Here is a 16,012-nt window from a genome sequence, read left to right as displayed (position 1 = left end):
TATATATATATATATATATATATATCTGTTATCTAATACATGCTTGATGAAATAAAATAAAATAAATAAAAACTTCTGATCTATTCAGCAATAAATTCATCTAAAATCCTACAGATCCAGAACAATGCAAGTTAGGAAAGATGGATTGTTTTTAAAAAAGCATCTTATTTTAAGGTGAACGTGCTTCTTGTAGAAATGGAACCAGAAACATTACATCCTTCCGTAAGTATTACTCATGCTGCTTTTCAGCTCAAAGCACTGAAATGTTTACATATTTCAACCTTGACATAAATTTGCCCAAGGAAAGGAGCACAAACTTCTTCCACCTCAAAGCACAGCAGATGCATCTTCAAAAAGGTGAAATCTAAGCCTGTTTTGTTGTAACCGTATGCCATACAATTCTTGCTTCTGACAATTTATGTAGAATAACAGATTAAGGGGGCGTAAATCCAAATACTTTAACCACTATGAGCCAACCACGGAAGACTGTTTGCTGGTTTCTTGCAGTTGTCTGAATCAGAGGTTCTTGGTGGTCTCTTAGCTTGGCTGTTTTCTTGCAGATGTTTCATCACCCAAACTAGATAACATTGCCAGTTGTGGCAAACATAAAATATCTGCAAGAAAAAAAATCCAGCTCAGAGAAGAGCTCTCATTTCAACCCTAACCCTCACTCTGTCAAGGATGCATCTCAAATGATCTAAGTGCCAAAGCTTATTGTAACAACATTGCCAAAAAGGCATTAAGAGTTGTTGACCTAATCTTGCATAGCTTCTTTGGTAAAATTGTACTGCTAACCAAAGCAGAGGTGGGTTCTTACCGGTTCGAACCAGTTCAGCTGAGTAGGTAGTAACTAGGCCTGCCCTGCCCCCGAACTGATTCTAATTCATGCACTTGTTCCTGATTTCACACTTTTGGAGCAATATAGGAACCTGTTCTGACCTCCCTCGTCCCACACCAACACACTCCGAGCCAAAGATACTTTACGGCATTTAATAACAGACAGACAGGTCCTTGGCAGCAAAACAGTACAGATAAGCCTTGACAGCAATCCAGCCTGCCAAGCTCACAATAATGTTCTCCAATATTAGTTCATGCGTTGACTTCTGCAAAAGGGCATGTGCACAAGCAGTCCTTTTATAGTCTGGAGAGGAGCCTAATGACCACCAGCTGAGTGCAATTACCTCCTGTAACTGCGCAATTGTTCCTGACGCCTATTAGCTCTTCGATGCCGGGCATCCAGGAACAACTCACTGCTGACGTCAGGATCATACTCCCTTGTCTCCTCTCCACTGGTCCAAGGCTCAGGCGCCTCCTGCTGGCCAACCAGCCTCTCTGCACCCTGCTGAGAGTCGGAACCTTGTCCAGGGTCCTCCACATCCTCCAGAGCCGACTCATAGGGCCCCTCGCTGTCAGAGTCTGGTGGCAGCTCCAACGGCTCCTGCTGGGCCACAACAGGAACCAAAAGAGTTACTTTCAAAATCCATACAAAAAATCATCATTTTTTTTACTACAGAATTCTGCCACCATAAATGCAGACAAAATACTTCTATTAAAAACAACACAGAAATATATTAGGGGAAACTGCTTGTAAAGCCATCGTGCACACAAGGGGAAATTTTAATTCTATTCCTAAGCAGTTGTGGGGGAAAAAACAACAACCTGAAATGAGATTTTGACATTGTTAATTTATTTCTTTAGAACCAATTCTGTGGCCTTGATGAAAGTCCTGGCTTTCAGCTTCAGTTATCCTGCCTGTAAACTGGAGATATGAATGATTGGAATGAAGGCAAATTCTAATTGTTAACACCAGTCTGATAAATTTTCTTGCATTCCCATCCCGCCCCCAAATTCTTATCCAATGTAGATCAAAGGTGGATGAGTGTGAATATCCTGTACAAACGTATCAGTTATTAGGGAAGATCTTATACTTTGCAGAACATGTTTCAGTTTGAAACTGTTGCATTAAAGACACATTAAGAAAAAAAAGATCAACTGCTAAGGGTTAGATCTGTTCATTGCTACATTGACAAGATCTTTATTCCTGGAATATTGCTTAGATTTGAATATTAGGTAGGTTTTATTTATTTTGTTTGTTTCCTAAAGTCCTCGCACCCTCGATTACAACACAGTTGATAGTTAATAGCTTTGTATGAGTGTGTGAATCAGAGGTGGTATTCTACCTCTGCTACCAGTTTGGGACAGGATCTCCTGAACCGGTAACAGAAATTGTGGGTGGCTCCGCCCACCCATGCCCAGCTCTATGCCATCCCATTAGGCCATTTTTCACCCAAATCACATGCGTGGAAGGATCTGCGCATGCGCAGAGGTGGCACGTGCACTCACATTTGTGAGGGAAGGTAAGTGCATACCACCCCTGGTGTGGATGTGTGCATGTGGGTTTTAATCCCTTTAAGCAGTGCTTCTCAATCTTGGAAACTTTTAAGAGGTGTAGATGTCAACTTTCTTCAACTGTCTGGGGAATTCTGGGACTTGAAGTCTACACCTCTTAAAGTTCTCCAGGTTGAGAAGCGCTTCTTTTAAGGAATGACCCACACGACACATACAACCAAAAGAGATACAGACAAGGCAAAAGAGAGATCAGGCATGTTGTGCTGTGTTTTGGGAGCGTCATCGAGGTCCCAAAGATGCTTTTTCAAGAGGCAACTGGACTTTCTGGTTTTTCTTTGAAGATGTTTCGCTTCTCATCCAAGAAGTTTCTTCCGTTCTGACTAGATAGTGGGGAATGGAAGGGTTTATACTCCTTGCAGACAGCTATACATTTGCATTCTTTTAGTGGGTCATTAAGGCCACTTGGAGGTTTATTTGTGTCATCAGGGTTATCTGAGAGATGCAAATGGATGTGGAGCCTTCTTGGAAACTGTTGACCCCTCTTTCAAACCAGCAATCCTCTCTGTCAAAAATATGGACTTTGTTGTCTTCAAGAGAGTGGCCTGTGACTTTTAAATGCAGATGGACTGCTGAATCCAGTCCTGATGTGTTTGTTCTCCTACGTTGTGCCATGAACATTTGAAGTGGTTGTTTTGTTTCCCCAATGTACAGATCTGCACATGGGTCACTGCATTGTACCGCATCTAGTTGTCTCTGGAAAAAAGCACCTTTGGGACAGCCATTACCTGGATGACTGAGAATCTCCATGGACATTTGGGAGCATCGGTTTCATTCGGACAAAGAGAAGACTCTGTTAAAAACACACAAGGCTGTCCCTCATCTTGGGACACAGATGGATAGCATAAAAAGCCATGCAGCTTCATAATCAGCCATTGTGTACCATCTGGAAGCGGAAATGAGAGGACAGCACAAATTACTTTTGTGGTCCTGTTCCCGAGACAGGTGTATTGTTGCGGGATCTTTTGGCAGCTTATGTGATGTTTCCCGAGATGGATGAAAATCATTACATTTTATGTAGTCAGCAATTTTGACGCCAATGCGATTGTTCATTTCTCGGTGGTTTTTGCTTTTTAAAAAAAGCTTGTTTGGGCTGGGAATGACAAGAAGATTGCAAATACTCTGCTAGGAAGCTACAGTAGAATGTCTAAGGTTTGGTAGTGGCCAGTGGAGTTTATTTTTTTAAAAAATAGCACCATTTATGGAGCATAAGGAAGGAAATTTTTCCTCATTGTGCCCATCCAAGGTATATATTTTATCTCGACTGGAAATGTCAACATCCAGTGTAAATAATGGACCCTAAGAAAAATGGCATGCATTGTATACAGTTATATGCATATTTATAAATTAATACATGCACTGCACAAAATCTATCACTCTGAGTTGAGTCCAATTATCTTTCAGCGTTTCGTTTGTTTTACTTATTTGTCTCTTTGTTTGATTTGTACCCTATCTTTGGTGTACAAAGCATTCCTCTTTCTCCAATTTTCCTAGCCTTATCAACCCGTATAAGTTTTCATTTACAGCAAACTTGAAAGAAAGTTGGCTTGTCTGCGTGCCACCAAAAAACCTACGTGCGGAGAGAGATGTTGAGGTGCATTTAATTCATTTTATTTCAGGCTCTATGCCATCCTATTTAGACATGTTTTTGAGGCCAGGCGCATGCGCAGAAGGCATGTGTGCGAGCAAAGCACATGCACAGAAGCAGGGCCGGATTTTCCTATAGGCTAACTAGGCTTCAGCCTAGGGCCTCAAGATCAAGAGGGGCCTACATTCAAATTGTTAGCAAAATTAAAATTACACTATTCTAAAAACAGTGAACACTAAAACACTGAACTGAAAATAAGGAGAAATTCTACGCATATGACTAATAAACAAACATAAAAATGTATTGGTTAAGATCGTTCCAGCGCTGCAGCAGTTGGGGAGCCCACCCACGTCCCCGGCACCGGCGGTCGGGCGAGAGGCGCGGCCGCTCCCAGTAGCCGCCCCGTCGACGCGGAGCCCACCAGCGGCCAGGCAGGTGAGGGCGAGGGGGCCGAGCCGGGCAGCTGAGCGCAGCAGGGGAGGCGGCTGGCCTCGCTGCCTTTGCTGCAGAGCAGAGCCGCCCTCCGTCGGGAGGCCAGCTATATATATTGATATATATCACAGTAATGATGTATTTTATTGTCTCTCATGTAATTTACAAACTTAAAAATGGGAGGTGAAAGGGCCTCATAAGTGGAATATCCTAGGGCCTCTTTTCATCTAAATCCGGCTCTGCACAGAAGGCCGGGTGCATGCGCAGAAGAGGTGCACAGCGGGCACATGCGGGTTGAACTTGTGGTAACAAAATGTGAAACCCACCGCTGACTATGAACACTGAATAGCTCAGGATATTCCCTAAGGCTAAACTTGCATTATTAAAAGGAGGTTCCGTGCAGTTCAATATTAGCAAAAACATGCAAATACAAGGCTTAGTTTAAACAAGGCTTAATTTCAATTGTTAGACAAGAAACATGATTGGAACACTTACCTACATGCTGTTAATTTGTAAGCCAATGCATGCTAAATTTAAACATTTCATGATACTGCAAAGAATTCCAAAAAACAATGTCATTGTGGCTTGCAAATAATTGAGGCTCTACTGTTTGGAAATATGGAACAAGATTTTCTTGTTGCTCTTTCTTATGGAAATATATTTTACTACAGTGGTTGTAGCTATTTTATTTCCTAAGAGCAATGCAAGCTAAAATGTAATTTGGATAATTTTATTTATAATAATTTTATTTATTTATTCAATTTCTATAGCCATCCATCTCAGTCAATGATCCTGGGTGGCTTACACTTCCAAAATTTAATATTGTTATATTTAATAATATAGCTATTAATAATACACAACAACAATACTTTGCATATTGTTATAACACAATACGATAACAATTAACACTAATATTGTTATATTTGTTAATATTGTTATAACAATATTGTATATATTTATTGTTATTATTATTTAAATTTTATTAATTTCTTATTAATTACTTTTCTTAGTGCTTAATAAACAGCATGTTGTCTGGATATTTAATTTGCTTAGCAATACAGATTCCATTCTTACTCTCCACCCTTTTTTCCAACCATTGGTAAAATAAGTTACATGTTTGACAATATTCTGTATCTTCTTTCTTTGATTTTCAATGTAAATCTATCCATTTCTGCACAATATTATTGATATTATAGTATCAGCCTTGCTAACATTCAAGACTCTTTTTTGCACTACCTATTCTAAATGGTCTATGAATTCATTCTCTCTCCTTCTCCCCCCTCCCATTTTTTTTAATGTGCCAGTGTGTTATCTTATCTTATTTTAAAGGTTATCTTATCTTATATTTAATAATAGTGTTCTGTTTATTTGTCACCATATAGAAGTTCTGTAAATTATTTTCAAAGATTGGAAGTTTAGTATATAAACTAGGTCTTTGTATGGTTCTCTCTCTCTCTCTCTCTCTCTCTCTCTCTCTCTCTCTCTCTCTCTCTCTCTCTCTCTCTCTCTCTCTCTGTGTGTGTGTGTGTGTGTGTGTGTGTGTGTATTTTGGCAATTTCAGAGTTCATGTCCTTGTGGAAGTACTGTAATTTTAGCATGATTGCAAGGACTCAAGGGAAAAGGGTGACATAGATCTCTAGGGAGGGGGGCATTGTGACATCATCACACAAATGATGCAAATAAACTAACATATCAGTCACCCCCACTCAACTGATGCAAATTACATCATTTGTATAAGTTGCATGATGAAATACATGACAACTTGACTGAGGTGCTGGATACCTCTGTTCTCAGATGCATCAGAAACAGCTTGAATCCAAAGGGAATTTAAAACTAGATATCCCCAATTCAAACCAATCAAATATAGGTTTATTTTCACTTCTTATCCAAGAAGCTTCTTCAGCTCTGACTGGATGGTAAGGAATGGAAGGATTTATACTTCTTGCAGACAGCTTGGCATTTGCATTCTTTTAGCAAGCGTTAAGGTCACCTGGGGTTTTATCTGTGTCATTAGGATCACTGAACAAATTAATATTAAATGAGGACTATCTGTAAATAGCAATAGCAATGACACTTAAACTTATATACGGTACCTCTTCACAGTGCTTCACAGCCCTAAGTTGTTTACAGAGTCAGCATATTGCCCCTAACAATTTGGGTTCCCATCTTACTGGCCTCGAAAAGTAAGTCAACCTTGAGTCGGTCAGAATCAAACTGTAGGCAGTCAGCAGAATTAGCCTGCAATACTGCATTGTAAAGGGAAGAGACGTGGTGGCTCAATGGCTAAGATGCTGAGCTTGTCAATCAGAAAGGTCGGCAGTTTCAAGGTTTGAATCCCTAGTGCCGTGTAATGGAGTGAGCTCCCGTTTCAGAAGTGAGTCCCAGCTTTTGCCAACCTAGCAGTTTGAAAGCATGTAAAAATGCAATAGATTAAGATTAAGATTTAGTTTATTTGTATGCCGCCCTTCTCCGGGAGGGACTCAGGGCGGCGAACAACTCAAAAGGGGAAAAGGGGATACAAACACAATACACGTAATTAAAATACACAAGAGTCATACAGCCATACAAGTTGAGAGGGGAGGGGAACTCATCAACCCCAGGCCTGCTGGCACAGCCAGGTTTTGACGGCTTTCCGGAAGGCCTGGAGAGAGGTGAGGGTCCGAATCTCTGCAGGGAGTTCATTCCAAAGGGCTGGAGCTGCTACAGAGAAGGCCCTCCCCCGGGTGGTAGCCAGATGGCATTGGCTGGTAGACGGAACCCGGAGGAGGCCGACCCTGTGAGATCTAATGGGTCTATGGGAGGTAATTGGCAGCAGGCGGTCTCTCAAGTACCCAGGTCCAGGAAATAGGACAAGAGTCCTATAATAATAGGAAAATAGGAAACACCTTTGGTGGGAAAGTAACAGCATTAAATGCTCCTTCAGCATTTAGTCATGCCAGCCACATGACCACGGAGACATCTTCAGACAGTGCTGGCTCTTCAGCTTGGAAACGGAGATGAGCACCTCCCCCTAGAGTCGGGAACGACTAGCACATATGTGGGAGAGGACCTTTATCTTTACTTTTATTGCATTCATGTAAAGCCAGGAAAATTATCAGTGCAAGGTTATTGATTTTTTTAAAAAAAATATATCTGTGACCACTCATACTTTATGGCTAACTTCATCTTATGGATGATGGAAGTAGCAATAGCAATAGCAGTAGACTTATATACCGCTTCATAGGCCTTTCAGGCCTCTCTAAGCGGTTTACAGAGAGTCAGCATATTGCCCCCAACAATCTGGGTCCTCATTTTACCCACCTCGGAAGGATGGAAGGCTGAGTCAACCCTGAGCCGGTGAGATTTGAACCGCTGACCTGCTGATCTAGCAGTAGCCTGCAGTGCTGCATTTAACCACTGCGCCACCTTGGCTCATGAGTAGAAAGTTTATAGAACAGGAGCCTTGTGATCTGGATCTTTTGCAGCTTTTTGTTTAAAATGGGCAATTTATACCAGACTGCTCTCTTTCCAACAATCTTTCTACTTTCTCATTCACATTTATCTATTTACCTCCATGGAAAGCTTGGATTGATCATCCTGATGCCACACATTGAAAACTCCAAAGGGATGACTTCTGAAACAATTAAAAACAAACAAACATGGGGACAGAACTGTTGTGATATGGCACAAACACATCCCCATAGGTCAACCATGGAAAACATCTAGCCTTGTTGTTTTAGCTTCCCTGAGGCTAAAATATGAGCAAAAAGGGGAAAACAAGTGAGATCATCTCGGGAAAACTGAAATCCTTTTGCAACTTCAGTAATTTATCTGAGTGATTCTTCCCAGCTATCCTTTCAAATCAACTTCATTTAAAACAGCAAATGACATTTGCCCCATGAAGTTCAATTTGCACTTTCAAAGGTGTCTGTCACACTGACTAACACTCTAGTGTGATTACAGCCACCAAAGGGAGGTGAAAGGAGAGAAGCCCCCTGAAACATAAGCCAAGTGGCAAATGATATCATTTAGTCAAAGGCAGCCCCCACCTTCTACAACTTCTGAAATCGCATTTTGAATGAACCATTGTTGAGTTCTGTTGCCTTGCTTAAGCAGTAGAAGAGTATATTTTTAAAATATGCAGCAAAACAGGAAGACTTTGGGATGAATATATCTATCCCTATTGGTTTTAATGACTCCTTGGCTGAACACACATGAAGCTGTTGGGCACATCTGCATAAAAGCAGGGTGTTCCATCATTGCAACATCCATTTCATTTGCAAGCTGTTCCTGATGCACTTTCACCCCAACTTTCGTTGTTCTACTTTTTCCTCATCACTGCCAGATTCAAACCTCATTAAGTTAAGTTTAAGTTTAAGAGCCAAGGTGGCGCAGTGGTTAGAGTGCAGCACTGCAGGCTACTTCAGCTGACTGCAGTTCTGCAGTTCGGCTGTTCAAATCTCACCGGCTCAAGGTTGACTCAGCCTTCCATCCTTCCGAGGTGGGTAAAATGAGGACCCGGATTGTTAGGGGCAATATGCTGACTCTGTAAACCGCTTAGAGAGGGCTGAAAGCCCTATGAAGCGGTATATAAGTCTAACTGCTATTGCTAGTTTGGATCTCAACCTCTTGCCTGGAACTCACAAGAGCACCCTCTGCCAACCAGGTAGCCAATAGCTGAGGTTGCCAAGAACGGAGCTCTGCAAATGCCAGACCAATCACACCCATTCTCTCTGATTCAGATCTCTTGGTCAGTTGGTTTGAGCTCCACTAAGAGCATCTAGTGCAGTGATGGGATTCATGTAATTTAACAACCAGTTCGCTCAGGGACAGGTTGGCCGTCATGGGAGGCGTGGCCCTCCAGCTTCCCACGATGGCCAATCTGATCCTGGATCAGTGGTGGGATTCAAATAATTTAACACCTGGTTCTCTGCCCTAATGATTTCTTCCAGCAACCAGTTCACCAAACCGCTCAGAAAGTTAACAACTAGTTCTCCCAAAGTGGTGCGAACTGGCTGAATTCCACCACCGCCTTGACAAACTATTTGTTAATTACATCCAGTGCCGGAGAAGGGGCAGAAGAGAAGCATGTGGGTTGCCACTGCCTTTTATTGGGGCACATGGAGGGAGACAGGGCTCCTCTTGCCATCTCTTCTCCCCCCCCTCTCCGGATATGGCAGGGCTTCCTGCTCCTCACTTCAGCCGGTTCACTGAATTCCAGAAAAATGTAACTACCGGTTTTACTGAACTGGTGCGAACTGCCTGAATCCCACCACTGATCTAATGCTTCATGAATCTACATGAATTTCTCCTCTTCCGATTGGATGTTGAACAATTCCTGACAGTAGGAACGTAATCTGAGCATGGGTTAATAAAATAGGTTTTATAATAATAGCAGAAAGGGGGATTAGTTACAGGAAATATATGTTAAGGATAGTTAAGTCTAACACCTAGTCAACTGCATCCTAGCAGGAGGAGAGTGAACCAGCATCATATGTCTTTGGGAAGAAAACAAAGAGGAAGATAATTAAATCTCATGAGATTTCAAAGAGTTTTGTATGTGTTCTAGCAGGATGGATATTAGGCAATATTTTATTTGTTGGAAGTGATATGAGTGGCATCCCACACTGCCAATCCTTGTATCAAGCCATCCCTGCCATTCCTCTACCATTCATGATTCAAGCCCTGGCTTTAGACCACTATTTTTTTTTAAACCTGCAACTTTAAGATGTGTGGATTTCAGCTCCCAGAATTTCCAGAATGCTGGCTGGAGAATTCTGAAGATTGAAGTCCTGTAATGGTATGTGAGAAACACCTTGGGATATTGGATGAAGAAGGTATCTCAAGGTAACAGTCAGGTAAGAGACAGCATAACCCGCAGCTAGATAGTGGCAAGAGGTTCAGAAGAGACCCTCCCTAGTTTCAGAAAACTGTGAAGGAGATGGGTGGGAGAATTGTACTTTGATATTGAAAGATTGATGTGGAATTAAACAAATAGGAATCATAATCAGATGAGCTACTTTATTGTAAAGCTACATTGACAGAATCTTGCAAGTGTGAATGGGCAATTCTCAAAAAAAAAAAAAAAACCCTTTCCTCAAGAAACTAGAGAAACTTTCTGAATTTGTAGAGTGCAGCACTGCAGGCCACTTCAGCTGACTGCTAGTTCGGCAGTTCGGCTGTTCAAATCTCACCAGCTCAGGGTTGACTCAGCCTTCCATCCTTCCGAGGTGGGTAAAATGAGGACCCGGATTGTTGTTGGGGGCAATATGCTGACTCTGTAAACCGCTTAGAGAGGGCTGAAAGCCCTATGAAGCGGTATATAAATCTAATTGCTATTTATGTGTGGATTACTTTGCCTCTTATCTGACCATCCTCTTAGCAGCCTCTCTCCACCCAACCTCCCCAGATCTTTCTCAAATAGTTAGTGCACTACATCAATACGGTTTTTTAAAAAAACTCTTTAGACTTTCTCATGTCATCTTTAGAATTTAGACATTTTTATGTCATCTTCTATACATGGTTCTTTATCCTTTGCCCTCCTGCCATGCCAGTGGGCCCCATGTAACACTGCTACAGACCCCTCACATCCTGGACATAAATTGTTTCAACTCCCACCCTCAAAAGAATGCTATAGGGTACTGTACACCAGAACAACTAGACACAAGAACAGTTTTTTCCCAAATACCATCACTCTGCTAAACAAATAATTTCCCTCAACACTGTCAAATAATTTACTAAGACTGTATTCTATTATTCTTCCCTCCCTTCCTCCCTCCTCCCCCCCTCCTCCTCTTCCTCCTTCTTTAATATATTGTTTTCCCACCCAAAACAAAGATGCTTTTGATCCGTTTCCCTTTTCTTTTCAGTTTTTGGTTTGTTTGTTTTTTAAAAGCCATTCTCTACTGAATATATTCTACTGAGGCTTAAGAAGTAGTCACAGCATTCAAATAGCCTCTGCATTTCACTTTCTGCTCTTAATGAAAACATATTGGACTAGTCATCTATGTATTGCTAGACAGGCAGGCTGAGGGGCTAAAATACACATTATGGGGGATGCATATCCGAGACGAGAAGATGCGTCCCTGTCAAAGGACATCCATATCCACAAATGATAAAGATGTCTGCCATTCCAGGATAACTAGAAGCAGTGAATCAAATATACTTGTGTGGACAGTAATATCTCTATGACTAATGCGCTATGAATATCTAATGGAATCAGGTCCCGAAATACCTGTTTCTTTAAAAAAAAAATAAAGTTATGGATACATATTTCTGGTTCTTTTTTTTAAAAAAAAGCAAACTCATATTTATATTATGTCATTCAAATCTTTTTTTCTTTTGCCTAATGTAATTTTAAAACTTCCTAATATGATTATATTATTCATTGTATCCTATTAGTGAAAACAAAATTACTAGTATGATCCTATTAGTGCATGACAGAAAACTGTAGACATGATGAAAGGTTCCTTCTTCTGTCTAGATTCAGGGGGGCATTTTTCTTTATTACTCCTGACATATATAGCCTATCACAAATCTTCACTATCATGGATAGACTGTGTTTTGGGGAAAACAAAGCAAAGCACACTAATTCTCCAGTGAAATTCAGAGAAAGATGTTTTTAGTTTCTCTGTACGTAATCTTGGGGCCAGGGGGTAGCAATAACACACTGAAATAGCATACATAAACAGAGGGATAGAATCAAGATCATGTGAAGTGTTGATACCACTTTATAAGGCTTTGGTAAGGCCACACTTGGAATACTGCATTCAGTTTTGGTCACCACGATGTAGAAAAGATCTGGAGACTCTTAGAAAAACTGCAGAGAAGAGCAACAAAGATGATTAGGGGACTGGAGGCTAAAACATATGAAGAACGGTTGCAGGAACTGGGTATGTCTAGTTGTGAATGCCCCAACACTGGAAGTCTTTAAGAAGATGTTGGATGGCCATTTGTATGAAACGGTATAGGGTTTCCTGCCTAGGCAGGGGGTTGGACTAGAAGACCTCCAAGGTCCCTTCCAACTCTGCTATTGTATTGTATTGTATAGTTTAATGAAAAGAAGGACTGGGGGAGACATGATAGCAATGTTTTGATATCTGAGGGGTTGCCACAAAGAAGAGGGAGTCAAACTGTTCTCCAAAGTACCTGAGGGCAGGACAAGAAGCAATGGGTGCAAACTAATCAAGGAGAGAAGCAACTTAGAACTGAGGAGAAATTTCCTGACAGTGAGAACAATTAATCAATGGAACAACTTGCCTCCAGAAGTTGTGAATGCCCCAACACTGGAAGTCTTTAAGAAGATGTTGGGTAACCATTAGTCTGAAATGGTATAGAGTTTCCTGCTTAGGCAGGAGGTTGGGCCACAAGACCTCCAAGGTCCTTTCATACTCTGTTATTCTAACCTAATGAAATAGAGTAAGATTTCTACTTTCATTGTAGGAAGTGACCAGGTAGATATTTCTGCAAGAACACAGTAAGTTGCAATTCAGAACATTTATTGTTCAGCATGTTGACAAGGATCTAGTCAACTTAACTTCAAAGCTCAATTGATGCCAGGTGAAAGTCAACAGACTTCAAAAGGGTTTGGATTTAGACAGTTTGTGGGAATGTAATGACTCTAAGCTGATGGCATGCTTAACTCTGTCCACAGCAGATGTGCCTGCTTTCTCCAACAGTAGAAAGGGAGGGGGAGGAGGAAAAAGCATCAGAAAAAAAGAAGAGATGACACCCCCCCCAAAAAAAAGCTTGCAAATTACCTCCAGGAAATGAAGCTCTAGACTTTTGGCCCTGTGTTACCTAGCTTTGCATTTGGAGGGATCATCTATTCAAAGGGTATCCAATCCAAATTTAAATCCAATGATGTAAAGATCAGACCGTTAGAATCTGCCCATCAGCAGCAAACATCTGGAGAGCCCCATTATACTTTTTTTAAAATTATCACACTTGTTGCTAAACACACTTCTGTGCTTATCAATTACCGGTAGTATATGCGCATAGTTTTTATTAATGTTTTTCAACCTTAGTCATTTTAAGAGGTGTAGACTTTAACTCCTAGAATTCTCCATTTCAGCCCTGGAATTCTGTGAGTTGAATTCTGCACATCTTAATGTGGCTAAGGCTGAGAAACACTGATTTGTATAGAAACTTCTCTAGATCTTGGTCTTTTCCTCCCCTTTTTTATTGTTTATGGAGAAAGATGTATGTCCCTCTCAATTGCAATATATAAGTGGGTGCAGTATCCTTCCTGTGACATGTCACACCTGCAGAGCTTCTTTGGAGAACAAGGTTAAAGAAAAAAAATAAGATTTTTGTAGGTAGGTTGCTGATCATTACAAAATGGGGGGCGGGGGGGGGGTGAATAGGAAGAACAGGACTCATAAAGTCCATTTATTTCCCAAGACAAAGTAACTCAAAAACGAACTGAAGTATTTATTTATGTTTTCTAACTTATTCCCAACTTGTCCAACCTGAAGTGATAGTGGAGGAAATCACTGTATTCTAAATGAAAAAAAAAACACCTAATATTGGGTAAAGGTAAAGGTTCCCCTTGAACATATTTGCTAGTCGTTTCTGACTCTAGGGGGCAGTGCTTATCTCCATTTCAAAGCCAAAGAGCCAGGCCTGTCCGAAGACTTCTCCGTGGTCATGTGGTTGGCATGACTAAACGTCAAAGGTGCACGGAATGCTGTTACCTTCCCACCAAAGGGGGTCCCTAATTTTCTTCTTGCATTTTATATGCTTTTGAACTGCTAGGTTGGCAGAAGCTGGGACAAATAATGGGAGCTCATTCCGTTGCGCGGCGCTAGGGATTCAAACCGCCAAACTGCTGACCTTTCTGATCGACAACCTCAGCATCTTAGCCACTGACCCACCGCGTCCCTCATAATGTTATTAGCCATCAACATATTGAGATGGTAGCCATATGAATTTACAAAAGAAATAAATAAACATTTGCTAAATAAATAAATAAATAAATAAATAAATAAATAAATAAATAAGCAAACAAACATCCAACGTTTTCAAGGAGGTAGCTTGTTTATATACAAATGTCAATAATTCTTCAATCTCAGCTCTTGATCATTTTTGATTTTGGCTTTGCCTCTCTCTGGAGTTTTGTTTTGCTTCCAGCCTACTCTACTGGTGATCTACCATCTCCCATGTCTGACCTTGCTTGAGTTCTTAAGATCAGCTTGCCCGCGTGAGCATATTTGGCATCTCAAAATGTAAGTCTTCTTTAAGGAAGTTCTGCTGGAATTAGATAACAGCCATGTGTGCTAGTTTCCACTTTGAAAAACCCTTTGATATTTTCCAGTGTTGTGGTTATCTGCATGTTGCTGGTCATTGTCTCCATCCTCTTATCCAACGAATCCAGCTTGGTGGCCATCATCCCAATTGCATTCTCCATATTGGAAAGGGAAAGGGACAAGGATTGGAGCCAGTTGTGTCACAGTAACTTGGAGTTGGGACATTTCTTTGAAGTTTACATGTGATGTGAGACTTGGACTCTCTCCATTTTTTCTCATCTTTGTCTTTGCTTATCCACGCACATAATGGCTTTTCTCCACATTGGGGCCCTTCCCTCAGAGTTCTGCAAAGAAGTACAATTGAAAATGACTCCCCTCTTTCCTCAACCTGTAACTTGGGAAATCCATGCATTGTCATTTTTAGAGCTTGCTCCATTCGCTCTCCGTGACTTGAACAAAACCCAGATCGGTGTGAACAAAGCAAGTTTGGAGGAAGAAGAAGAGCTTTCCAGCAAACCCCAACCATCCAGATGTAATTTCAAAGCCAAAACCTTCTGGTTTTAATCCTTCGCCTGCCATAGCCTAAATCCTGGCTCCAATATTTGCCAGGAGATCCATCTGCCAAGACAGAGGCCTGATGCAGCAGAGAATTATCTCCTCTCCACTGTTGATGCTGGAGGAAGAATGTTTTAAGGATTAGGCCTTTGATTATGAACCGATGTTAATTGCCAACGTCCCGAACATTGAGTGATATATTGGCCAGCAAGAAGCTATTGCCAATTTATTTGGGATTCAGTACTTCCCTTTCATTTTGCCCTGCTAGATAACTAGAACTTGTGAGATGCTTATTAGATTTTAACCTTCCTGGTTAAGGTTGAAGATGTCCAATTTAAGTTCAGACACCATTTTATTAAATCATTGGCATGATGGTGGTATTCAGCAGGTTCTGACCAGTTCTGGAGAACCAGAGAACTGGAGAACCAGTAGCAGAAATTTTGAGTAGTTCAGAGAACCGGTAAATACCACCTCTGATTGGCCCCGCCCCCATCTATTCTCTGCCTCCTGAGTCCCAGCTGATCTGGAGGGAATGGCGATTTTACAGTATCCTTCCCCTGCCACGCCACCAAGCCACACCCACCAAGCCATGCCATGCCCACGAAGCAACGCCCACAAAACCGGTAGTAAAAAAAATGAATCTCACCACTGGCATAATGTATCATACAACTGTGCAACTGGCTTCCTTTGGGCAACTTCCTCTCTGTCACCTCATCCCATCTCACAGGGTTGTTGTGGGGAAAACTGGAAGAGGAAGGGGTACTAGGTATATTCCTTGCCTTGAGTCATTTCTAAAAATAATAAA

Source organism: Thamnophis sirtalis, unplaced genomic scaffold (genome assembly GCF_051295495.1).
Source record: "Thamnophis sirtalis isolate CommonGarterSnake01/CBP01778 unplaced genomic scaffold, rThaSir2_p1.2 scaffold_5, whole genome shotgun sequence".
Lineage (NCBI taxonomy): Eukaryota > Metazoa > Chordata > Lepidosauria > Squamata > Natricidae > Thamnophis > Thamnophis sirtalis.
The sequence above is the reverse complement of the archived record's forward strand: the minus strand, read 5'-3'. Positions refer to the sequence as shown.